The 24,666-nt window shown below is 38.5% G+C and overlaps 1 pseudogene; it reads right to left on the reverse strand.

The window, feature by feature from the left end:
• Positions 1 to 5,155: 5,155 nt before the first annotated feature.
• Positions 5,156 to 5,711, reverse strand: Rpl6-ps15 (ribosomal protein L6, pseudogene 15; annotated as a pseudogene).
• Between the last annotated feature and the right edge of the window lie 18,955 nt (positions 5,712 to 24,666).

Genomic DNA, 24,666 nt, shown 5'->3' on the forward strand with positions numbered 1-24,666 from the left:
CTCTAAATCCATCCCAACATAAGTTTGCTACAATACCACCAAAAAGATAGTAAGTGCCTGGCAAGGTCACAGTGCCTGGTTCTTACTTGATAATTACTTGAACACACCATTTCTTCCTCAAAAAAAAAATCACCCTGGTTGTGTTTTACATGGAATTTCCTAAGCCCTTTCCGTGGTATGAGAGGTAATGCCTTTGCAGAGAATTTTATGAGAACTCCAGGCCATATAAATAGGTACAGCTATAAAATTCAGCATTGAAAAACTGCACATAAAAACAAAAAGCTAATGCATTATTTTAAGGACACACAAGCTTCATGTTAGAAAGTTGTAAAACCATTCTCTGCAAGGAAGGCGTACCTTGTGTTGGTTTGAATCATGTATGAGCTGAATACTATTCTGATAGTGTCTTTTGCTTCTGTTTGATATAGAATTTGTTGGTCAAAAGTTTTTCAGAGGCTACAGGTTACATGCACAAAGACAGACCTTTCTTTTCGTTATCTTCTGCTGACCTTACACACACTGGCAGCCAAACTCTGCTGTCCCTCATACCCTCTGCCTTTCTCTTCTCCAGATCTCTTGAGATTCCTCACAAGGCTACCATATTCTAAGTTACCCAATTTCCAAATTTTCTGCTTATATGGGTATTTTTTTGTGCAATATGGTTCAGATTAGTGAACAGCAATTATTTTGAAAAATCTAATGTAACCTTCCTTCCTCCTATGATTTACCCAGAATTTAAACATCAATCTGGTGTTTTCCCAGATTATTCTTTATTTGCTAAAAACAAAAGGAAGGCACCTCACCTCCACATTCCTTTCCACAGTTGTGCTATATTGCATTTCCTTTTTCTAGTGTTTATTATTTTCCCATTCCCCAGAGGCAGAGAAGTTCATGAAGAAGATATTGGAGCCTATTAGCTTCCTAGCATCACAAAACAAATAAAATACATTTTGTTTCTTCTATTAGTTTTTCTCTGCTGGTATTTTCCCAGTAGTTTTAGCTATGAAATGATTTTTCTTAACACAAATATCTCACAGAAAAATATAATGTTGTTATAATACAAACATTAGCACACATAAATGCACATGTTACTGCCTTTTCCTCACTGTACTTGATTTTACCTAAAAGGAAATGATATTTACTTGTGAAAAGGCCAGAATATCAATTTAAGGTTTTTCAATGTCACAAAAAAATGTTCTAGAACTTCTTTTGTGTTCTTTTGGAGCCCTAGGAAAAAATTTAGTCATATTCAGATACTTAACACCTATAACAGGTTGCTTAAAAGTAGCTCCACTTTATTCAATATTACATTCTAGGATGGAACTTTATGTGATCAATATTTGAAACTCAGAATGAAGTCATCATATCCTCTTATAAAGACAGATTTTTAGGAAATGATTAAAGCAAGGAGTAAAAGCTAGAAAATTCAGTAGAGAATGAAGAGGGAAGAAAAAAGATGGAAAGGGGAAAGTAAAAGAAAGAAAGAAAAGAAAGTTAAGGCTGTATATGTGCAAAAAAAGAAAGTGAATAAAAGTATTGATCACGGGACCGGAGAGATGGCTCAGCGGTTAAGAGCACCCGACTGCTCTTCCAGAGGTCCTGAGTTCAATTCCCAGCAACCACATGGTGGCTCACAACCATCTGTAAAGAGATCCGATGCCCTCTTCTGGTGTATCTGAAGACAGCTACAGTGTATTTATATATAATAAATGAATAAATCTTTAAAAAATTATTGATCACTGTTGCTTATTTTTTATGTTAATTTGAATATTATTTTTCAAAATACTAAACATTTCATTATGCATCAATCCAATTCCACTTCTGATAATGAAGTGTCAGAATGATCCGTCTACCAAGAATGACCAGAAACTTTCTCTGTCTCTTTCTCTCTCTGTCTCTGTCTCTCTGTCTCTGTCTCTCTCTCTCTCTCTCTCTCTCTCTCTCTCTCTCTCTCTCATACACAAAGAGAGACACACAGACACACAGACACAGATAGAGATACACACAAACACATACACAGAAAAGAATGACTAAAGCAGGAATTCTGAAGCGGGGAAATAGCACCACATGAAGAACTGGAACAAGGAAATCATGGCCATGGCAACTTTTACAAGAGAAAGATTTTAATAAGGATTTGCTCACAATTTTAAATTTTAGTCTATTATTATCATAGAAGAAACATGCGGCAGACAGGCAGAAATTGTGCTGGAAAAGTAGCTGAGAGGTCTCTACATCTGGATCTACAGAAATCAGGAAGATCAAGACACTGGTTTTTGTGGGGCTTTTGTAGTGTCAAAGTCTATCCCCAGTGCTACACTTCCCTCAGCGATTATACACCTGTGAATCCTTCTAAAATAGTGCTACTCCCTGATGACTAAGTATCAAACATATAAGGCTATAGAGGCCATTCTAAACTAAAAATACACATTTTACTCCTTGATCTCCATAGGTTTGCAACCATATCATCATGTGAAACAAAAACAAACAAAACAAACAAAAGTGAAAACAAAGTAAAAATAGCATTCGGTTTAGCTTCAAAAGTCGTCATAGTCTATCACAGTCTCAACACTGTTAAAAGTTAAAAAGTTAAAAGTCCAAAGTTTAGAATCTCTTCTGAGAATCATAGCAATGTCTTAACTGTATGACTTTGTAAAAATCATAATCATAAAAGAAGATCACATACTTCCAACATTCAATGGCACAGGACACACATTACCATTTCGCAAAGCGGTAAAGGGAGCATAATGAGGAAATATTGGACAAAAACGAAACAACACAAAACAAAAGCTAACAGAGCAACGTGCAAATTCTGCATCTCCGTGTCTGATGTTAAAATGTTCTTCAGATGTCCAGCTCTCTTCAGCTTTGACGACTGCAACACACTTCTCTCTCTTGGGCTTGTTCCACTCCCTCTCAGCGGATTTCTCTGGCAGGCAGCTCATAGCTCTGATATCCACAAAATTTTGGAGTCGCCAGTAAAATTTAGGCTTTACCTTCACAGCTCTATGCATTTACTCCCCTCTGTGCAGGGACACACCTGACCCATGCCTGGTCTCAGTGGATTTCCTCAGTCATAGAGGGACATTTCATACCCCACCCCCTTCTTTTCCTTCAGGCTAAAGCCAAAACCACGTGACTAAAGCTGCCAAGTTGCTTAATGCTGGAGCTGGAACATACCGCCCTAGTCCCACTTATAGCTGTATGTAATATAATATAATATAATGCTATAATATATATAGCCTTCTGTTGATGCTTTTCTTCACTGTTTAAGAATTGGTTAATTCCCTTTTACAAATTGGAAGCTTATCCGAGTGGGATATTGCTCTGGGATTACCACTCCCTTTATTCCATTTAGCATTAGGCTTTTAAAAAAATTATTTCTGTGAGTACCAGAACTTTATTTTCTATATTACTTTTTCTTTTGATCCTTTTTACCTCACAGTGTACATTTTGTATCTTTGCTTGCTCATCCTGATCATTTTACTTCTTTTTACTATATATCTGCTTAGGAGTGACCACTCATAATCATGGAGCACAGTCAGTACCAGGCTGTCTTGGAATGTCCGTTACCAATAACCACGGAGCACAGTCAGTACTAGGCTGTCTTGGAATGTCCATTACATGTTAGTTTAGCCTCAGTCAGAATATGTGGACAACGTCAGAAAGGAGACATATTCTCTGCCAAAATATCACAAGATTGATCCCTAGGTCATTTATTAATATTCTTCCCCTCTGAAACTTCTTGAGCCGGGCCATCATACTGTGTGTCTCCCTCAACTCCACTGTCTTCCATGCTTTAACTAGTATGGTCAATTAGGCTCCTCTTTAAGTTCAAAGTACTCAGCTGCTTTTCTTCCTCAAATTCCCAAAGTGCACATTCTGAAAACAAACAGCATGCTAAGACCTGTCACAAAAAGTCACCGCTCACTGGTACCAGTCTTCTGTCTTGTTCACTGTCCTGTTAATGTGTTAAGATATCATTAACATGGCAACTATTATAAAAGAAAACATTTAATTTGAGGCTTGCTTGGGAGTTTCAGAGGCTTATATTACTTTATTATCATGATAAGGACCATGGTGGCACTCAGTGATGGTGGTGCTGAAGATGTAGCTAAGAGTTCTACATCTGGATCTCCTGGAAGCAGGATAAGAGAGACATTGGGCCTGATGTGGACATTTGAAAATTCAAAAGCTACCCCCATTCACACACTTTCTCCAACAAAGGCCACACCTCCTAATCCATCCCAAGTAGTGCTACTCTGTGATGACTAAGCCTTCAAACATATGAATGAGGCTATGTGGGGCAGTATTCTTATTCAAACCAACACAATTCCTTAAGATTAAAAAAAATGGTCTCCCCTAACTTAACAGCCTATATTGACCAAACTTTAATCCTCACTGAAACCCATCTAGCACTTCCTTGCATTTTAAAATTATATCTAGTTCTTTTTATGTGTTTGGGTACATGTAGTATACAACAAATGTGGTTCTGGTTGTACATGTCCATTCACATGCTCAGAGATTATATGAGAACACCAAGTCCTTCTATATTCAGTAGCTTCCCTAAGACACGGTCTTGGTCTTTAACTACAGTGGAGCTCGCCACATTTTGAGCTACCTTACTGGAGAGCTAACCGCAGTGATCCAGTGATCCTTTTGTCTCTGCTGCTCAACAGCCACTGCTGCACTTACATGCATTGTGTGTTTGGCCACACTCATCTTGCTTAGTGTTTGGGGATCTGAACTCTAGCCCTCTTGTTTGCTCTGTAAACCATCTTTCCTGCTGAGGCATTTCCCCAGCCTTTGCAACCTTGTACAAAGGCAGTACACACATGAGTCCAGTAGTCCACTGTATTATCTACTCAATCCCATTGCTTTCTATACCCTGTCACCACAATACACAAACCCCATTATTTTAGTTATACATATAATAGATGGACTATGAATTAAAATTAGTCAATGCTATTTCTAGGTTTCCTTTTTAAAACTTCTTTTCTGTATTTTATTGTTTTTCATTTCTGTTTTTAAAGCTAACATATATATGTATATATATATATATATACATATATATGTTACACTACCGCTTACATTTGCTTGTTTTTATTTTTTCCCTTTTTTTAATTATATGAAGCTATTTAAATGGGTTGTTAACAATTTAGAACACCAGTTTGTGAGGATGCATCCCATTAGTCAGGTAGAACTGAGATGGCAGGTAGCCCTGGAGCGGAGGAACAGCTTTAATCTTTGGCAATAGCTATGAGTCCATAGTTTTCTGACCAGCCTTTGCCTGCTCTGTAATCTCATTTTTCTCCTTCTCTGTGGCGAAGATCTCGACCTTCTGATGCCTGGGCTTGTGCAGCAGTTTCTTCTTGAAGTAGTGTCAGTCAGGTGTTTGGGGATTTTAACCTCGCTGATAACTTTTGAAGAGGTGGAGATGACAAACTTCCGGTGTGTTCTGCACAGAGGAACTCTGTTGAGGGCAAGAGGTCCCAGTCACAAATAGCAAGCCACTGCCCAGCTGCTTCAGGAAAACCACTCTCGCTCCTGTGGTGCCAGAGGGGATTACGAGGCCAGTCAGGGGAGTAATGCTGGAGGGCAGCCTTCTCAGTGATGCTGGAGCGCAGTCTTCTCACATGCTGACTGAAGGGCTTTTTGCCATGGCTCAGCAGTTTCCGATGCACATCTTCAGCAGGATAATAATACCTAGGCATCTTTCGAAGCTTCACCACCCAGGTGCCACCCTTCTTGTCTCCACCAACTGCTTCTGTGACAGTAGCAAAGATCTTCTTTTTCTTCCTTTCAACCTTGGTCTTGGAAGCTGAGCATTTCCTTTTGTACAAGGCCTTTCTGGAATACATAGCAGATCGGGAGTACCTGCCAACTCCTCTAACTGGGACAGGGTTTTGGCTGCAATGGGGCTTCCCCTTTTTGGACTTTGTAACTTTAAGGTTACTCTTTTTGGCTGCACTAGCAGCCGTGACACCGGAAGTAGCAGCATCACCACCAGCCTTCTTGGCAAAGGTTTCTTCTCCTTTGTTCTAGGTTTCTCTGACTTTTCACCTGCCTTCTTGCAAGACAAGAAATAGTGCTTGTTTTTTCAATATTGATTCAGATGACAAATTTGATGCTTATCCTTTAATTATTTTTCTTGATATTTTTGATACCTTTTGTCTTTTTTATATATTGCAAGTCCTTGATGATAATTAAAGACGATGCACCTTGCTAGGCTTTTATTGTTATGACATTTTTTGTATTCCATTCCATTGAGGTTCTTGAATTATGTTGTAATTATTCTACATCTAACTCAGTATGTGTCTTTGTATTTATTGCTTAAATGGTCCCTGTAGCATTCCCTTCTGTCAGGGGCTGGAGTTACAGACTATTATACTTGATTTTCCCTTTTATACCTTGATGATATTATCACTATTTTCAAAGTATTTTGCTTCATGTATTTCACTGGTTATTATGCACTGCTGTGTTTTAATTCCAACCAATGCGTTTATCGATTCAGACACTGCAATTTCATATCAAAAAATTCAAAACTATGTTGAGTTCCTTCCAATTATTGACTTGAATTTTTATAAGAGATGCAGATAAAATGGTAATTTTTTAAAATATCTTTGTCTGCTAATTCTAACATCTGTGTCAGTTTTGGTGCAATTTCAACTGGCTACCTTTTCTGCTATTTTGGGCATATTTTCATATTTTTTTATATATTCTATAATTTTTACACAGTATTATCTTGTGGGATATTGGATATTTTTACATTTACATGAATATTCTTAATTTTGCTTCTGGAATGTAATTGAGCTTTTTGCTTTTTTATTTTAAGAGCTGATGAGAGAGCACCTAACCACATTAACCTCCTCTTAATTAACCCCCAATATTGAGTAGATTGAACACCCACCCAAAAAACCATTGACTGTGTTGGTCTTAAGGCTTGCTATTTGAAACACACAATATTCTTGCATATTCTGTTATCAGTTTTTGTGGATCCTTCTTAATCCTCTGGTTGTTTCTTTGCATTTACCCCATCAGCACTCCCTGGATTCTCATTCTAATGCTGGAGCTCAGAAGACATAATTGAGATGTGTTTAGAGCAACCTTCTCTCACACATGAACTGCAAATTTTCCAGAAGTGACTTGTGGCAAATGAGGACCTCACTTCATTTGGTTCTTTTATTCTAGCTAGCATTTCTCGGAGAAAGATAATTAGTACTTTGAGGCTTATTTTTTCTAATATAGAATCTGTATGATATTTCATAAAAGAGTAAATCTTGTCCTTACTCTTATGTCTCAGAAAAAAATGTCCATTTACCAATGTCAAAATAGAATGGGGAAGTGATAACATTTTCAATAAATCATATTGCATTTATTTATATTTTCTCATGCTTCATACGTTACATAAATTAAATCTAGATTGATTGTAGGTCTAAAAATCAAAGAAGAAGCATTTACAAAATAAAACAGGAGAGAAACATATTTATAATGTGCAGCAAGTTAAACTGTTTTCAATGCTACATATAAATCTCTAATAATAAAATAAAATATTGATACTTCAAATACTGTGGGATTAAAACACTTTTTCTCATAACTTTCTTTTAATTTTTGGTATTCTTTTAGAACATACTTGTGCATGTATGTACCTTAACCATAACCCACTCTGTTTTTTTAACATACTGAATCTAATTAGTATTGCCCATAGGCATATGGGAATTCCTAGGGCATGAGCAATACATCATTGGCCTCTCTCTCTCTCTCTCTCTCTCTCTCTCTCTCTCTCTCTCTCTCACACACACACACACACACACACACACACACACAGATTCACTCACACAAAGTGACTCTACTTCTCTGAGAAGCTGTCAATTTTTAGTAGTTTCTCGGCTCGTAGGTAGGATCATGAGAACAACTTTCTACTTCAGGCTGAATTTTTTTACTGCTTTGTTCTTGGTCAGATGATCAAAGATGGTGTGAACTCATTTGTTGATCAGCCAAAGTCATTTTGGAAGGGAATCTTGATATTTAAATGAGATAGGAGGATTCACCCTAATGTGAGTGGAACCATTTTATTAGCTGTGTGCTAAACTGTGTAACAGAAGGGAAAGCTTACTGAGTTTAAGTGCAAACCATCAGGATGCTTGTGTTCATTTCTTTCTTGACTAAGAATATCCAAGCTCCTGCCTGGACTTTCAGAAATCTAGAATTGTACAATGAAAAAAATCTCTTTTCTAATAGTTTATTTGTTTGACACCTTTTTATTCAGAGTAACAGAAATGAAACCATAGTAGCAACAGGTACCAAGGAAGCAGACTTGTTGCTATTATGAACTTGGATATATTTGGATTTTGAGTGGGAAAAAGATAGAGACTATGGATCCTTGGACTGGAAAAGCCACTGAATACTTTTGGATGAACTTAAAGGCCATTCTTCCAGAAGCTTAAAAGTGAAGAAGGCTATGAATAACAAGAACAACTCAGGCCCAGATCAAGTTTCAGAAAGCAAAAGAACTTTTTTGTGAGCTGAACAGAGACTAGCCCTGTATGATTTTTGTCAAGAATGAATCTATGTCTGCTTACCATGCTGGGATTGAAGGAGCTGTGACTATCTGAAAACTCTGCACCACTGAGGTGAGATCTGTTGTTACCTGTGGCAACACTAAGAACAGATTTCTTTAACGTTAGCACACACATACTTACACAGTTGTAATTCAGACTACATCTTAATGCCTTGCCACAATTTGGAAAGTAAGAGCCATTCATGTAGAACTGGTTTTGAGGGCATGCAAGATGAAAAATGGAAAAGGTAATGGAGAACAGTTGAGGCTAAGTAGCTTGTGAGAGGATTGGAATCCTTGAAGAGAGCCTTGAGAGGCCTTTGATTAATTTCAGTGAAGATCCCAGAATATTGGAGACCCCAGAAACATGAGATATCCATCCACCAAGCAGCACTATGGGAATGGAGTGGAGTCAGTAGCAGAAGGAAGAGGTTGTGCTATAGATGGAAGAAAACTCTTTAGCAGGCCAAAAATTTATATTATGTGTGAGTCTCTAATATCAGACATTGAACTAAAGGATGGATTTATTTATTATTTTTAAAGATTTATTTATTTTATGTATGTAAGTACACTGTAGCCATCTTCAGACACACCAGAAGAGGGCATTGGTCCCACTACAAATGCTTTTTTGTAGTTGGTGGGATTTGAAGTCAAAACCTTTAGAAGAGCAGTCAGTGCTCTTAACTATTGAGCCATCTCTTCAGCCCCAAGCTACACTATTTATACACCTCAATTTTATTTTAATTTGAGTGTTATTGTTTTTATATCTTATTTCTTCAATATTTGAAATAAGAATGTTGAAGTTTTTTTGTTTTTTTTGTTTTATTTTTTTATTAACTTGAGTATTTCTTATATACATTTCGAGTGTTATTCCCTTTCCCGGTTTCCGGGCAAACATCCCCCTCCCCCCTCCCCTTCCTTATGGGTGTTCCCCTCCCCATCCTCCCCCCATTGCCGCCCTCCCCCCAACAATCTAGTTCACTGGGAGTTCAGTCTTAGCAGGACCCAGGGCTTCCCCTTCCACTGGTGCTCTTACTAGGATATTCATTGCTACCTATGGGGTCAGAGTCCAGGGTCAGTCCATGTATAGTCTTTAGGTAGTGGCTTAGTCCCTGGAAGCTCTGGTTGCTTGGCATTGTTGTACATATGGGTCTCGAGCCCCTTCAAGCTCTTCCAGTTCTTTCTCTGATTCCTTCAACGGGGGTCCTATTCTCAGTTCAGTGGTTTGCTGCTGGCATTCACCTCTGTATTTGCTGTATAACTTTTTTTTTAATTTATAGGAGCCTATAGCTAAGAGATTGTAAAAATGTTTGAAGATATTTTAATCTTTTGAAATGCTAAAATTTTTGAAGACTGAGAGTACTGATGTTTGGGATGTATTTTATATTGGACTCTTATTAAAATTTGGGCACAACTAGTATGGATTTATGGCTTAAACTTTTTTTTTTATTAACTTGAGTATTTCTTATATACATTTCAAGTGTTATTCCCTTTCCCGGTTTCCGGGCAAAATCCCCCTCCCCCCTCCCCTTCCTTATGGGTGTTCCCCTCCCAACCCTCCCCCCATTGCCGCCCTCCCCCCATAGTCTAGTTCACTGGGGGTTCAGTCTTAGCAGGACCCAGGGCTTCCCCTTCTACTGGTGCTCTTACTAGGATATTCATTGCTACCTATGGGGTCAGAGTCCAGGGTCAGTCCATATATAGTCTTTAGGTAGTGGCTTAGTCCCTGGAAGCTCTGGTTGCTTGACATTGTTGTACTTTTGGGGTCTCGAGCCCCTTCAAGCTCTTCCAGTTCTTTCTCTGCTTCCTTCAACGGGGGACCTATGCTCAGTTCAGTGGTTTGCTGCTGGCATTCGCCTCTGTATTTGCTGTATTCTGGCTGTGTCTCTCAGGAGCGATCTACATCCGGCTCCTGTGGGTCTGCACTTCTTTGCTTCATCCATCTTGTCTAATTGGGTGGCTGTATATGTATGGGCCACATGTGGGGCAGGCTCTGAATGGGTGTTCCTTCAGTCTCTGTTTTAATCTTTGCCTCTCCCTTCCCTGCCAAGGGTATTCTTTTTCCTCATTTAAAGAAGGAGTGAAGCATTCACATTTTGATCATCCGTCTTGAGTTTCGTTTGTTCTAGGGATCTAGGGTAATTCAAGCATTTGGGCTAATAGCCACTTATCAATGAGTGCATACCATGTATGTCTTTCTGTGATTGGGTTAGCTCACTCAGGATGATATTTTCCAGTTCCAACCATTTGCCTACGAATTTCATAAAGTCGTTGTTTTTGATAGCTGAGTAATATTCCATTGTGTAGATGTACCACATTTTCTGTATCCATTCCTCTGTTGAAGGACATCTGGGTTCTTTCCATTTTCTGGCTATTATAAATAAGGCTGCGATGAACATAGTGGAACACGTGTCTCTTTTATATGTTGAGGCATCTTTTGGGTATATGCCCAAGAGAGGTATAGCTGGATCCTCAGGCAGTTCAATGTCCAATTTTCTGAGGAACCTCCAGACTGATTTCCAGAATGGTTTTCCCAGTCTGCAATCCCACCAACAATGGAGGAGTGTTCCTCTTTCTCCACATCCTCGCCAGCATCTGCTGTCACCTGAGTTTTTGATCTTAGCCATTCTCACTGGTGTGAGGTGAAATCTCAGGGTTGTTTTGATTTGCATTTCCCTTATGACTAAAGATGTTGAACATTTCTTTAGGTGTTTCTCAGCCATTCGGCATTCCTCAGCTGTGAATTCTTTGTTTAGCTCTGAACCCCATTTTTTAATAGGGTTATTTGTTTCCCTGCGGTCTAACTTCTTGAGTTCTTTTTATATTTTGGATATAAGGCCTCTATCTGTTGTAGGATTGTTAAAGATCTTTTCCCAATCTGTTGGTTGCCGTTTTGTCCTAACCACAGTGTCCTTTGCCTTACAGAAGCTTTGCAGTTTTATGAGATCCCATTTGTCGATTCTTGATCTTAGAGCGTAAGCCATTGGTCTTTTGTTTAGGAAATTTTTTCCAGTGCCCATGTGTTCCAGATGCTTCCCTAGTTTTTCTTCTATTAGTTTGAGTGTGTCTGGTTTGATGTGGAGGTCCTTGATCCACTTGGACTTAAGCTTTGTACAGGGTGATAAGCATGGATCGATCTGCATTCTTCTACATGTTGCCCTCCAGTTGAACCAGCACCATTTGCTGAAAATGCTATCTTTTTTCCATTGGATGGTTTTGGCTCCTTTGTCAAAAATCAAGTGACCATAGGTGTGTGGGTTCATTTCTGGGTCTTCAATTCTATTCCATTGGTCTATCTGTCTGTCTCTGTACCAATACCATGCAGTTTTTATCACTATTGCTCTGTAATACTGCTTGAGTTCAGGGATAGTGATTCCCCCTGAAGTCCTTTTATTGTTGAGGATAGCTTTAGCTATCCTGGGTTTTTTGTTATTCCAGATGAATTTGCAAATTGTTCTGTCTAACTCTTTGAAGAATTGGATTGGTATTTTGATGGGGATTGCATTGAATCTGTAGATTGCTTTTGGTAAAATGGCCATTTTTACTATATTAATCCTGCCAATCCATGAGCATGGGAGATCTTTCCATCTTCTGAGGTCTTCTTCAATTTCTTTCCTCAGTGTCTTGAAGTTCTTATTGTACAGATCTTTTACTTGCTTGGTTAAAGTCACACCGAGGTACTTTATATTATTTGGGTCTATTATGAAGGGTGTCGTTTCCCTAATTTCTTTCTCGGCTTGTTTCTCTTTTGTATAGAGGAAGGCAACTGATTTATTTGAGTTAATTTTATACCCAGCCACATTGCTGAAGTTGTTTATCAGCTTTAGTAGTTCTCTGGTGGAACTTTTGGGATCACTTAAATATACTATCATGTCATCTGCAAATAGTGATATTTTGACTTCTTCTTTTCCGATCTGTATCCTTTTGATCTCCTTTTCTTGTCTGATTGCTCTGGCTAGAACTTCAAGAACTATATTGAATAAGTAGGGAGAGAGTGGGCAGCCTTGTCTAGTCCCTGATTTTAGTGGGATTGCTTCAAGTTTCTCTCCATTTAGTTTAATGTTAGCAACTGGTTTGCTGTATATGGCTTTTACTATGTTTAGGTATGGGCCTTGAATTCCTATTCTTTCCAGGACTTTTATCATGAAGGGGTGTTGAATTTTGTCAAATGCTTTCTCAGCATCTAATGAAATGATCATGTGGTTTTGTTCTTTCAGTTTGTTTATATGATGGATCACGTTGATGGTTTTCCGTATATTAAACCATCCCTGCATGCCTGGGATGAAGCCTACTTGATCATGGTGGATGATTGTTTTGATGTGCTCTTGAATTCGGTTTGCCAGAATTTTATTGAGTATTTTTGCGTCGATATTCATAAGGGAAATTGGTCTGAAGTTCTCTTTCTTTGTTGTGTCTTTGTGTGGTTTAGGTATAAGAGTAATTGTGGCTTCGTAGAAGGAATTCGGTAGTGCTCCAACTGTTTCAATTTTGTGGAATAGTTTGGATAATATTGGTATGAGGTCTTCTATGAAGGTTTGATGGAATTCTGCACTAAACCCGTCTGGACCTGGGCTCTTTTTGGTTGGGAGACCTTTAATGACTGCTTCTATTTCCTTAGGAGTTATGGGGTTGTTTAACTGGTTTATCTGTTCCTGATTTAACTTCGATACCTGGTATCTGTCTAGGAAATTGTCCATTTCCTGAAGATTTTCAAGTTTTGTTGAATATAGGTTTTTATAGTAAGATCTGATGATTTTTTGAATTTCCTCTGAATCTGTAGTTATGTCTCCCTTTTCATTTCTAATTTTGTTAATTTGGACGCACTCTCTGTGTCCTCTCGTTAGTCTGGCTAAGGGTTTATCTATCTTGTTGATTTTCTCAAAGAACCAACTTTTGGTTCTGTTGATTCTTTCTATGGTCCTTTTTGTTTCTACTTGGTTGATTTCAGCTCCGAGTTTGATTATTTCCTGCCTTCTACTCCTCCTGGGTGTATTTGCTTCTTTTTGTTCTAGAGCTTTTAGGTGTGCTGTCAAGCTGCTGACATATGCTCTTTCCTGTTTCTTTCTGCAGGCACTCAGCGCTATGAGTTTTCCTCTTAGCACAGCTTTTATTGTGTCCCATAAGTTTGGGTATGTTGTATCTTCATTTTCATTAAATTCTAAAAAGTTTTTAATTTCTTTCTTTATTTCTTCCTTGACCAGGTTATCATTGAGTAGAGCATTGTTCAATTTCCACGTATATGTGGGCATTCTTCCCTTATTGTTATTGAAGACCAGTTTTAGGCCGTGGTGGTCCGATAGCACGCATGGGATTATCTCTATCTTTCTGTACCTGTTGAGGCCCGTTTTTAGACCAATTATATGGTCAATTTTGGAGAAAGTACCATGAGGAGCTGAGAAGAAGGTATATCCTTTTGCTTTAGGATAGAATGTTCTATAAATATCCGTTAAGTCCATTTGGCTCATGACTTCTCTTAGTCTGTCGACATCACTGTTTAATTTCTGTTTCCATGATCTGTCCATTGATGAGAGTGGGGTGTTGAAGTCTCCCACTATTATTGTGTGAGGTGCAATGTGTGTTTTGAGCTTTAGTAAGGTTTCTTTTACGTATGTAGGTGCCCTTGTATTTGGGGCATAGATATTAGGATTGAGAGTTCATCTTGGTGGATTTTTCCTTTGATGAATATGAAGTGTCCTTCCTTATCTTTTTTGATGACTTTTAGTTGAAAATTGATTTTATTTTATATTAGAATGGCTACTCCAGCTTGCTTCTTCTGACCATTTGCTTGGAAAGTTGTTTTCCAGCCTTTCACTCTGAGGTAGTGTCTGTCTTTGTCTCTGAGGTGTGTTTCCTGTAGGCAGCAGAATGCAGGGTCCTCATTGCGTATCCAGTTTGTTAATCTATGTCTTTTTATTGGGGAGTTGAGGCCATTGATATTGAGAGATATTAAGGAATAGTGATTATTGCTTCCCTTTATATTCATATTTGGATGTGAGATTATGTTTGTGTGCTTTCATTCTCTTTGTTTTGTTGCCAAGACGATTAGTTTCTTGCTTCTTCTAGGGTATAGCTTGCCTCCTTATGTTGGGCTTTACCATTTATTATCCTTTGTAGTGCTGGATTTGTAGAAAGATATTGTGTAAATTTGGTTTTGTCATGGAATATCTTGGTTTCTCCATCAATGTTAATTGAGAGTTTTGCTGGATACAGTAACCTGGGCTGGCATTTGTGTTCTCTTAGGGTCTGTATGACATCAGTCCAGGATCTTCTGGCCTTCATAGTTTCTGGTGAGAAGTCTGGTGTGATTCTGATAGGTCTCCCTTTATATGTTACTTGACCTTTTTCCCTTACTGCTTTTAATATTCTTTCTTTATTTTGTGCGTTTGGTGTTTTGACAATTATGTGACAGGAGGTGTTTCTTTTCTGGTCCAATCTATTTGGAGTTCTGTAGGCTTCTTGTATGTCTATGGGTATCTCTTTTTTTAGGTTAGGGAAGTTTTCTTCTATGATTTTGTTGAAGATATTTACTGGTCCTTTGAGCTGGGAGTCTTCACTCTCTTCTATACCTATTATCCTTAGGTTTGATCTTCTCATTGAGTCCTGGATTTCCTGTATGTTTTGGACCAGTAGCTTTTTCCGCTTTACATTATCTTTGACAGTTGAGTCAATGATTTCTATGGAATCTTCTGCTCCTGAGATTCTCTCTTCCATCTCTTGAATTCTGTTTGTGAGGCTTGTATCTACAGCTCCTTGTCTCTTCTTTTGGTTTTCTATATCCAGGGTTGTTTCCATGTGTTCTTTCTTGATTGCTTCTATTTCCATTTTTAATTCCTTCAACTGTTTGATTGTGTTTTCCTGGAATTCTTTCAGGGATTTTTGCGATTCCTCTCTGTAGGCTTCTACTTGTTCTCTAAGGGAGTTCTTCATGTCTTTCTTGAAGTCCTCCAGCATCATGATCAATATGATTTTGAAACTAGATCTTGCTTTTCTGGTGTGTTTGGATATTCCATGTTTGTTTTGATGGGAGAATTGGGCTCCGATGGTGCCATGTAGTCTTGGTTTCTGTTGCTTGGGTTCCTGTGCTTGCCTCTCGCCATCAGATTATCTCTAGTGTTACTTTGTTCTGCTATTTCTGACAGTGGCTAGACTGTCCTATAAGCCTGTGTGACAGGAGTGCTGTAGACCTGTTTTCCTCTCTTTCAGTCAGTTATGGGGACAGAGTGTTCTGCTTTCTGGCGTGTAGTTTTTCCTCTCTACAGGTCTTCAGCTGTTCCTGTGGGCCTGTGTCTTGAGTTCACCAGGCAGCTTTCTTGCAGCAGAAAATTTGGTCTTACCTGTGGTCCCGAGGCTCAGGTTCGCTCGTGGGGTGCTGACCACGGGCTCTCTGCAGTGGCAGCAACCAGGAAGACCTGTGCCGCCCCTTCCGGGAACTTCAGTGCACCAGGGTTCCAGATGGTCTTTGGCTTTTTCCTCTGTTGTCCGAGATGTGTGTGCAGGGAGCAGTCACTTCTGGTTTCCCAGGCTTGTCTGCCTCTCTGAAGGTTTAGCTCTCCCTCCCACGGGATTTGGGTGCAGAGAACTGTTTATCCGGTCTGTTTCTTTCAGGTTCCGGCGGTGTCTCAGGCACAGGGGTCCTGCCGCTCCTGGGCCCTCCCCCACGGGAGCCCAGAGGCCTTATACTGTTTCCTCTTGGGCCAGGGATGTGGGCAGTGGTGAGCAGAGTTGGTGGTCTCTTTCGCTCTGCAGCCTCAGGAGTGCCCACCTGACCAGGCGGTTGGATCTCTCTCTCACCGGGTCTGGGAGCAGAGAGCTGCTGCTTAAACTTTAAGTCTTAAAGTGATGTGTATTTGTGATGTTGACAAGGAATGGGTTATGATGGTTAACTTGACTGTCAATTTGACATAAAAATGAAATAATGTGATAAGAGAGTATTAATGAAAATTATATCAGATAGGTTGTGGAGGTGTGTTTTGGGAGATTTTACTGATGTTAGTTGATGTTTAGCAGACCCAGCCCATTGTTGGCAGCACTATTCCCTACACAGAGAGTCTTGATCAGTCCAAGAAAAGAAGAAGCCAAGTGAAATCAATCACTATTCTATGTACATATTCACTCTTTGCTCTTCAGTGTGGATGTCATTAGCTGCTTTCAATTTCTACCTTCTTGAATTCCATGCTCTGGAATGTAACCTGGAACCATGAGCAATAAAAATGCCTTTCTTTTGTGAGTTTACTTGTTATCTTAGACACAGAAGAGAAACTGGTATGCTAAGGATTTTTGTGTTTTACCTCCTGTGTTAGTCAGCAACTAGTGATTGATATCTTAAATGATCAAGACTGTGTATAGAGATAGAAAAGTACAATATGAAATCCAGACCCACTTGATATTTTCAATATAATTAACAAGTCATGAAGCACAGAAGAAAGAGTATAGATCCTTCCTAGACTTCTAGGTTTAACCCAATAAATGAGAATCAAAGAATATTTTTATTTTATTTTATTTTTGGTTCTTTTTTTCGGAGCTGGGGATTGAACCCAGGGCCTTGCGCTTCCTAGGCAAGCGCTCTACCACTGAGCTAAATCCCCAACCCCCAAAGAATATTTTTAAAATATTTTTAATTTATTCCTTTGAGAATTTCATACATATATGCAATGTAATTGATACTATTTGTGTGATTTCTGTACTCTAACTCTCCTGGACCTACCACAACACATTCACTTTAAACTTTAGGCTATCATTTTTAGGACATAATATTTATTAATTTTTTGAGAATTCCATACATACACATATTCACCTTCCATTTCTCCCGTAACTCCTTCCCAGATTCAAATAACATAAGTATATCTCCTCTTAGTCTCTTGTCTTTAAAAACAAGTATAATATGTACAGCACATATACACATGGGTATGAGGCAATCTCTAGAGCATGATCCTTCCACAGGTACTGCATTCATAAAGAAAGCTATCACCCTCAGAAGTTAACAATGTCGAATCCTTCCTTAAGTATTAGTAACTATATTTAAGGAAACATTAACAGTTATATAAAAGAATGTATAAGAGGAGGGAGAAGTCACATATTAGCTTTCACACACACACACTCACTAAAAGCAGCAATATTAGTTGACATAATCAAACTAAGAGAAAGTATATTTGAGGTGAGTGGATAAGAAGCCATGAACCTAAGTGCATCAAGGGAGGAAATAAGCTGATTTCTTATTGGAGATAAATGTGAATTGTATGAAGCAACTCTGAATTTAAAATAATGCAAATAAAAGTCAAAGTTATTAATTTTAGAAAGACAAAGTGTTTTCAGTCTGAATATGATCATTGGAGTTTTACACGCTAAATAGAACTGGATTTTAAATGGATACAGGATTTTATAAATAAGGAGATCTTATTGCTGTCTACTTTTCAAGACAGTTTTTCTATGTAGTTCAGGCTAGGCTTGAAGTCATGACAGTGAACCATCTATTATCAGCTTCTCACATTCTGGCATTACAGCAATGTGCCATTAGTTTTGGCTGGTAGAATGTATTTTGATAGAATAGAAAATTAAATTCAAGAAGCAAAAACTAGAATTTATAAGTAATAATCTAGAATAGCAAACCTCAAACATTCATGAGTTTGGAAGTGGCAAGAAGAAATATAAAATGAACTAAGACAGAGGCACAATGTACAAATATCCCTGAAATTAATCCATCAAACATTGTCAACTGAATGATAGCTGTATATTTAGCATTATCAAGGTGCGATCTTTGACACAAATGTGTCCTCATCAGTTCAGTTCAGGAATAATTGATACTTAGGAATTACTCCAGAGAGCTTAAACTTATATCAGAAAAGAAACTCATACATAATACAAATACCAGAGAATTTTAAGGCATTACTGGCTAAATCCAATTGAGAGGTGGAAATAATAGTGGTTGAAATTTGAGAAGAGCATTAGTAGGATGGGCTGGATAGACCAGAAGAGATATCATAGAGAGCATATGAACATAAATAGACAAACAATGAGCAAATTTTCTGTGGAAGGAATAGAAGTTGTAAACTGGAAGTTTGTAGTAAAGAAGAAGTCAGGTCTTTCCTGTCTCCTTATTCCCGCTCTTCCCTTGGGCCTGCTCCCTCTTTAGGAGCTTTATGAGTTCACATTAAGTGTTCTTTAAATTCTCAATTAGTATATGCACACATTTTCAATGAAATTTACTCATGTCAGAATAAACAAACACAGAAACATATATTTCAAAGATAATAAGTTTTAGTTATTAAAAGGCCAAGACCTGGAATTGTTGAAGAGTCTATACATTTCTAGGTAAATTATATTGGGAAACCAGTCCATCCTTCCAAGCTTCAGTAACTTGCTTATCAACTGTAAAATTGGATGAGGGAGGTACCATCTCTTTCTGATGCTGACAATAGTATTAGCAGCTTTACTTATTTCATGTCATGCTGAGGGTTAAATGGATAGGTAGTGTATATTTTCTTTGAGATCAGGAGCATTGAATGAATTTTAATGCCATATTTCAAAAATAATTAAGTTCCTTTATCATAAGTAAATTTATATTTTAGTTTGCATTATCTGCAGACAAAAAACTAATAAAGAAGAACGTATCTGCTCAACTATAGAGAAATTGTTCCATTAAGTGTAGTTTAATCACTTAATGTGGTCATATAATGATTATAATTATAATTAAATTATATTATTATTAAGAATAATTATGCAGTCATTAAAAATTACATGTCCATAAACTATATAACTATATAGTCAAGAGCTCAAATTATTGAGTCAAGAGTATCAACTAGAGTATAAAATTCTTTAACCTGTTATTTTAATGGTTTTTTAAGCCTAGAATATAAAAATATGTTCAGATTCCATCCAAGCAATAATTTGTTGTAATGCTACTTTTAATATTTTGCCTTTTCCAATTAACAAATTGATTCTGTGTTAAATTTCTAACCAAAATGTATCTAAAATGCAGTAATATTACTTTTGCATGTAACAAGAAGTTATATTAGAAACTCAGTCCTCTATATCTTCAGCCCACTTTGCCAAACTTAGACATCACTTTCAGGTTTCATTTACATGTAGGCAAATGTTGCTAGAATATATTTTAACTTGCATATGTAGATTCTAATGCTAGGAATAAGAAAGGCATACATTTATTTCAGCAACAAACACAGCATATCTGTGAAGTCTGCAGAGAACCCTGTACCTATCAGAAATGGCATGAATAGCAGGTGTGTAAACGTCTTTCTTTGATCTACCCTTTCAACAAAATAATTGGAATTCTTTCTGACATATGTTCTCATTGAGGACCACATGTTCATTGCCATATAGCCGCGATGAATGGTGGCAAGAAGCTTTTCAATTGCCACTTTAGTGTCAGCAGCAAGGGAACACTGCCTGGTATATAATGTCCATATTTGTGTAGAATAAAGCCAAAATTAGCCACCCAAGTGTAGGTAAATTAGAGACATTTAGAAAGTAACATGCTATTTGGAAGATAAGTCAAGGACACATATTAAATATTAAACATATTTCTTCAAATACTTCTGCATTATTCTTTTTTTTTATTAACTTGAGTGTTTCTTATTTACATTTCGAGTGTTATTCCCTTTCCCGGTTTCCAGGCAAACATCCCCCTAATCCCTCCCCCTCCTTTTCTTTATGGGTGTTCCCCTTCCCACCCTCCCCCCATTACTGCCCTCCCCCCAACAATCACGTTCACTGGGGGTTCAGACTTAGCAGGACCAAGGGCTTCCCCTTCCACTGGTGATCTTACTAGAATATTCATTGCTACCTATGAGGTCAGAGTCCAGGGTCAGTCCATGTATAGTCTTTAGGTAGTGGCTTAGTCCCTGGAAGCTCTGGCTGATTGGCATTGTTGTTCATAAGGGGTATCGAGCTCCTTCAAGCTCTTCGAGTTCTTTCTCTGATTCCTTCAACAGGGATCCCGTTCTCAGTTCAGTGGTTTGCTGCTGGCATTCGCCCCTGTATTTGCTGTACTCTGGCTGTGTCTCTCAGGAGCGATATACATCCGGCTCCTGTCGGCCTGCACTTCTTTGCTGCATTCATCTTGTCTAATTGGGTGGCTGTATATGTATGGGCCACATGTGGGGCAGGCTCTGAATGGTGTTCCTTCTGTGTCTGTTTTAATCTTTGCCTCTCTATTCCCTGCCAAGGGTATTCTTGTTCCCCTTTTAAAGAAGGAGTGAAGCATTCACATTTTGATCATCTGTCTTGAGTTTCATTTGTTCTAGGCATCTAGGGTAATTCAAGCATTTGGGCTAATAGCCACTTATCAGTGAGTGCATACCATGTATGTCTTTCTGTGTTTGGGTTAGCTCACTCAGGATGATATTTTCCAGTTCCAACCATTTGCCTACGAATTTCATAAAGTCGTTGTTTTTGATAGCTGAGTAATATTCCATTGTGTAGATGTACCACATTTTCTGTATCCATTCCTCTGTTGAAGGGCATCTGGGTTCTTTCCAGCTTCTGGCTATTATAAATAAGGCTGCAATGAACATAGTGGAGCACGTGTCTTTTTTATATGTTGGGGCATCTTTTGGGTATATGCCCAAGAGAGGTATAGCTGGATCCTCAGGCAGTTCAATATCCAATTTTCTGAGGATCCTCCAGACTGATTTCCAGAATGGTTGTACCAGTTTGCAATCCCACCAACAATGGAGGAGTGTTCCTCTTTCTCCACATCCTCGCCAGCATCTGTTGTCCCCTGAGTTTTTGATCTTAGCTATTCTCACTGGTGTGAGGTGAAATCTCAGGGTTGTTTTGATTTGCATTTCCCTTATGACTAAAGATGTTGAACATTTCTTTAGGTGTTTCTCCGCCATTCGGCATTCCTCAGCTGTGAATTCTTTGTTTAGCTCTGAGCCCCATTTTTTAATAGGGTTATTTGTTTCCCTGCGGTCTAACTTCTTGAGTTCTTTTTATATTTTGGATATAAGGCCTCTATCTGTTGTAGGATTGGTAAAGATCTTTTCCCAATCTGTTGGTTGCCGTTTTGTCCTAACCACAGTGTCCTTTGCCTTACAGAAGCTTTGCAGTTTTATGAGATCCCATTTGTCGATTCTTGATCTTAGAGCATAAGCCATTGGTGTTTTGTTCAGGAAATTTTTTCCAGTGCCCATGTGTTCCAGATGCTTCCCTAGTTTTTCTTCTATTAGTTTGAGTGTGTCTGCTTTGATGTGGAGGTCCTTGATCCACTTGGACTTAAGCTTTGTACAGGGTGATAAGCATGGATCGATCTGCATTCTTCTACATGTTGACCTCCAGTTGAACCAGCACCATTTGCTGAAAATGCTATCTTTTTTCCATTGGATGGTTCTGGCTCCTTTGTCAAAAATCAAGTGACCATAGGTGTGTGGGTTCATTTCTGGGTCTTCAATTCTATTCCATTGGTCTGTCTGTCTCTGTAACAATACCATGCAGTTTTTATCACTATTGCTCTGTAATACTGCTTGAGTTCAGGGATAGTGATTTCCCCCTGAAGTCCTTTTATTGTTGAGAATAGTTTTAGCTATCCTGGGTTTTTTGTTATTCCAGATGAATTTGCAAATTGTTCTGTCTAACTCTTTGAAGAAATGGATTGGTATTTTGATGGGGATTGCATTGAATCTGTAGATCGCTTTTGGTAAAATGGCCATTTTTACTATATTAATCCTGCCAATCCATGAGCATGGGAGATCTTTCCATCTTCTGAGGTCTTCTTCAGTTTCTTTCCTCAGTGTCTTGAAGTTCTTATTGTACAGATCTTTTACTTGCTTGGTTAAAGTCACACCGAGGTACTTCATATTATTTTGGGTCTATTATGAAGGGTGTCGTTTCCCTGATTTCTTTCTCGGCTTGTTTCTCTTTTGTATAGAGGAAGGCAACAATATTTTTTGAGACAGGGTCTCTCACTGAACACATGGATTGCTAGAGTGGTTGGTTCGTCAACATGCCCCTAGGAGTCACATCTTTGTATCTCTATCCAAGGTCTGAGGCTACAGGCACGAGCCCCGTGCCCTAGCTTTTATATGGATGCTAGAGTTCTGCAGTCAGTTCTTCATGCTTATACAGGAAGCTCTTAACTCACCTTTTGACTTTCCCAGCTTCTATCTTTAAGTTTTCACAAATATAAACATCTGTACATGAACCATCAGAAACAAAATCAAGTTCTAGATATTCATTTATACCAAAGACTTCTATGGCTTTGGAGATCAAATACAGCCATATATATCTTGAGCAAGTACTTTTTATCAGACAGACAAATTTTGAGTTTTTCTAGAATAAATTCCAAATAATTATCATACAATGTCTATTTTTTTATTTGTTTTTTTTTCACTCACAATGCTGCTTTTCTATTCCACCCAAGTTAATGTTTGGTAGTGTTTTCTTTTTATTACTGATTGATAATCCCTTGAAACCATGATGTGTTTCTCACAGCACCTATGATGGGCATTTGGTTTTCTTCCAACCAGGTGAATATTGGAAAAAGTTATGTGAGTAATCTATTTTCCCTTAAGAAAATACCTGAAAGTGTCACTTGGGGCCACATAGCAAATTTATGTTTATATTCATAATAAAATTTTCAAGGGTTTTCCAAAGTTGTTGCATATTTCATGTGTGTGCTAACAAGTATGAACTTTTCTTTCTTTTTCTTTTCCTCTTTTCTTCCTTCCATCTTGCCCTCCCTTTTACTCTCGCTCTCTCTTTTATTGCCCTTCTAGTGTCTCTCTGTGTGTGATGATACCTCACTGACATAATTTACATTTTAACATACAACTACATGAAGAACAGTAAGATGGAGAATGTTTACATAGTTTTGTGCACATTTATGCATCATTTTGCATAAATTTGTTTGATGTTTTGCACATTATTCTGCAAGTCTGAAATCAGGTTGGATGTCTTAGAATTGTCTCTAAATTGTCTTTAATATATTCTGTGAGCTCTTTGTCTTTTAAAGATATGTATCTTATTTTCCTTATTTTTCATTTTTAATGTTTAAAAAATATATTTATTCAAGTTACATCCTGATTTTCACACTTGTCCCTTCCTACCCTCACTCCCACCCTTACAGATCCCTGCCCCAGTTACCCTGAGGAGAAGGGGAAGCTCCCGCCCAACTCTTGAATAACCAGTTACAGTAGACCTAACCACATCCTCTCCCACTTAGGCCCAACCAGGCAGTCTAGTTAGGGGAATACGGTGCAATGGCAGGCAGTAGAGTTAGAGATGACACCTCTCCAATTGTTAGGGAACTCACATGAAGACCAAGATGAACATATGCTAAGAATGAGTAGAGGGCCTAGGTCTAGCCCCTGCATGCTCTTTGGTTGGTGGTTGGGTTTCCGTGAACCTACATGGGACAGATTAGTTGACTCTATAGGTCTTCTTGTGATGTCCTTGATCCTTCTGACTCACTCAGTTCTATCTCTGACTTTTCCACAAGACCTTAAAGCACTGCCTGATGTTTGCTATGGCTTTCCCCACCTGTTTCCATCTGTGGCTGGATAAAGCCTCCAAGACAGGCTACACTCCTCTTTGCAAGCATAGTAGAGTATCATAGATAGTGTCAGGGATTAGCTCTCTTAGATGGGATGTGTGTCAAGTTGGACCAGTCATTGGTTAGCCTTTTCCCTAAACTTTGCTTCATTTTGTAGGCAGGACGAGTTAGGGTTACCGCCATAGACTACCCAGAACATCCCCTGTCCCAGGTCTCTAGCTAATTCCTGAGATGTCCCCCCTCCACTTCCATCCTCACTCCCAGCCTTCTCCCTCATGCATGATCCCCATCCCCATTCCTGTCCTCATCTCTTGTCCTACCCAGTTCCCTACCTCCAACCACAGGACTATTTTATTTCCCATTCTGAGTGAGATTCATACTTAGCCCTCCGTATTACTTAGTTCCTTTGGATCTGTGTTTCTAATTTTAATTTATATTTGTGTTTGTCTGAAATGGGGTGGATACAAGTGCCTGTGGAGGTCAAGAGAACTGGCAGTTAGGAGCTCTTCAACACCAACAAGGGCACTCAGAAATGCACTGGGTCCTTGCAAGGACATGAAACTCTTAACCACAAGCCATCTCTACAATCCTGTACATTCTTTAT

This window comes from Rattus norvegicus, chromosome 4, assembly GCF_021556685.1.
Source record: "Rattus norvegicus strain SHRSP/BbbUtx chromosome 4, alternate assembly SHRSP_T2T, whole genome shotgun sequence".
NCBI classification, from domain to species: domain Eukaryota; kingdom Metazoa; phylum Chordata; class Mammalia; order Rodentia; family Muridae; genus Rattus; species Rattus norvegicus.